Raw genomic sequence first — 3274 nt, 5'->3', positions numbered from 1 at the left:
ATTGTTTGACTTTTTTACAGGTTACAGGATTTTGGTCTGTCCTTAATCAATAACAAATAACTTAAGGACAGATTGCAGATAAGATAATACTTTTTCTTTTTGTCTTGTACTGCCCTTAAAATAACCAATAGAGTACATAAAAACTAAAAAGCATTTTAAGCAGCAAATAGGTTTCATGCCATTCACAACCACTGCACTGAAACATGCTGATGGACATAAAAAGTACAGGGAGATATGGAAACGTGCCATAGTAGTGTCTACAACAGAGTTTTATGTCAGATTGGACTTTTACACAAACAAACCCTGTGGACTCTAATACACAAGAGAACAGGTGGGATTTAGATAAAACCCGCTCCTCGTGGATTAGCTTGACATTCTGCATCCCGACATCATCTGAGTGCAGTTTAACCATGTGTGCGTGTTTGTCAGTTTGGCAGAGCGGATTAAACACATTGTGTGCCGACAGAACCATGTGTCCGCTCCATCACTTTGCTCCTCTTAGATTCTCAAAGAGCCAATTAGCATCGCCCATCTGCCATCATATTTCGAGACGTAAAGCACAGTACCTCATGAATCTCACATACTCATTTAGGCTACAGGTAATTGGCGGAGGGAGGTAAGATTGGAAAATTCATACCTGTAATAAATACTGCAGTGATATTTACTGACCAGTTACTCTGTTTGCACAGTTTAGTGTCTTCTGTCGAGACGAAGATAGAGAGATAGAGTCTCAACTGAGGTTTTGAACTCTATGATCATAGAAATAATTGGATTACCTCCCATTGTATTTATTGAGAAACCGATACTCCACCTTTATGCTACAATGCAGATATAGTGATGCTTGCAGGTTCTTCCAATATTCATCTGCATCTGAACCACTACATACCCTCATCATTGTATACTTACTGTACAGTTTGGTGTGTTTTTGTTTGACAAAATCAATTTCAGATAAACGTACGGTATGTTTACAGCAATGAAGTATGCTGAAAACCTCTTTTATTAATATTCCATAAACTGTTAGCATATTTTAAGGTTGTGGTCATTAATCATTGACAAAGAGCAAGTGTAGTTTCTGTTATTCCATAAAGCCTTGAAACACACAGTTTACAATGAATATATAAAACATGAGTCATCCCAGCAACTTCTGACATAATATTAAACTCACTGTCAACAAAAATGGTTGAAAAAGGTCCCAGAATTTTCTTAATATAGTTTCAATTCTGCCCTCAGTCTCTGCATCATGGTGGTCCGTCATTTATTGCCTCTATTAATCATATGGCAGCCATTAATTCAGCCAGGGTAAGAAGGATTTGCCCCATAACAAACCTGAGCCAGTTCTGACGTGTTTAGAAACACTGTCCAATCAGCCAATGACAGCTCACGCTAAACAAAAAGCTGCATGCGTGACATGTTTCCAGTTTTGTTCATATTTAGGGCTTTACTCAAACAAACATCATTAATTTTATTCCACCGATGCTTTGCTCTTTTCATACGACGGGGAAAGCTCATACACAGCATAAACACTGAACCTGTTCCACACTATTTACATCAAATGACACCATGAAAAATTGCAAAAGATTAAAGGTCATTGATCACTCACTTACCATGATTTACTGCCTTACACTGAAAAAGAAAAAGAAATAGCCATTCATATCCCCTCTAATAATATGTTGTTTATTTGAAGGTACAGGACGGCTTGTCTGATACCTGATCACATATTGTATTAGAAATCAGAACCAGCTCTTAGAAGCCTGCTGAGAACTTACACTACAATAGCAACACAGGAATACAGAGAAAACACAATTCTTTCATTTCCCAGCTTGTCGTCCCCATAACTATATTGAATCACGGAAGTTGAAATAGTCAAATGAGTCAAATAGAAAATGCAAAATAATCTACTGTATACTTCATAATTTAGTATCTGTATCTGCAGGCTCTGCCGTCAGACTCTACACAGCCCCCACAACCTCACCCGGCGAGGTAGGGCGGTCGGAATGAGGCCTGAGAGGCAGACTGAGGCAAATGCCTGAATTGTTGGTGTCATTTTACTTCATGTGGCTGGCGCTTGGATCATTTTGTATCACACCCATGAATCGTGAATTCAATACCGATGACAACATTACAGTCATGTCGCAGAATGTGTGAAATCCTCCTGGGTGTTTTGCGGTGGGACATCAGGAGTTGAAGAGAAGTGTGATAATCCATGCGTTGAACATTGATATGAGTATTTTCTCTTGCTGCGTCCGCCGCCTTTCTCAGCCTATATGCATGTATCTGTATTATGATCTATAGCTCTGTTCAATCGGATCATTAATAATCACTCTGTGAGCTAAGACCATTTTCTTCTTTTTGTTTCAAGAAATTGTAACCTTTTTTTTCTCCTCATCACTAATCTCACTGTTTGATATGGCATGCTTATGTGAGTTAAAGATTGCACACCAGCGAGCTCCGCTTCTCACATACACAACGACCGCAACTGCGCGACTGCACGGACACAACTGCAACCTTAAACGGATCCGCAAATCCCGTAGGAAACTCCAGCAGGCCGACTCTTCACACATTAGAGCGGCAGACATCATGCCAGCCGCATCAGCCACCACGGTCTGTTATAGTTATACAGCTTAGATTATGAAGTGCAGTATAAACAGCTCAGACCTTCAGAAACGCAACTGTTGCTCCGGCCGATCTGTAATAAGCATGCTGAGCCCTAAGGCACGCATTAAACATTAACACTGGGTCTATACAGGCCTGTAATCCAGCACTGTATCCCTTCATGTGAGCCAAGAGGACAAGTCAATCAGCACAAACAGAGCTGAGCAACACACATCTCGCTTTCTTCTAAGTGCGTCGGCCCTTCAGTGAAAAAAACGTCTACATCTGTTCATCCTGAACATTTGCAACCACTTTAGCAACGCGTTCACCGATAAGGTGCGCGTTAGTTTGCAATCGTGTATTCATCACACGTGAACCAGTGCATGGCTTCCCTATGTGTGGTTGGAAAAGGTGACATTTTAACTATGAGCATGCTCCTTGGCTGCTATTTTGTGCGCCGGAGTTCTGAGGTCGCACATTTAGCCACAAGTGTCTGATACACACCGCAACATACCAGAGAGGTTTTGTGGATGTTTAAAAAAATGTTGACCCTATTTTTCTGATCCCTTTTGATGAACTGAAATTAAAAGGTTAGACCAAAATTAGTACAGTACGTCATATGCACACACGAACAGAAAACCCTCTATATATTGTATTTCGAGTCCTGATCCATAGTTTCCTG

This window comes from Scophthalmus maximus, chromosome 14, assembly GCF_022379125.1.
Source record: "Scophthalmus maximus strain ysfricsl-2021 chromosome 14, ASM2237912v1, whole genome shotgun sequence".
In the NCBI taxonomy this organism is placed as follows: domain Eukaryota; kingdom Metazoa; phylum Chordata; class Actinopteri; order Pleuronectiformes; family Scophthalmidae; genus Scophthalmus; species Scophthalmus maximus.
Note: the sequence above shows the minus strand (reverse complement) of the source record.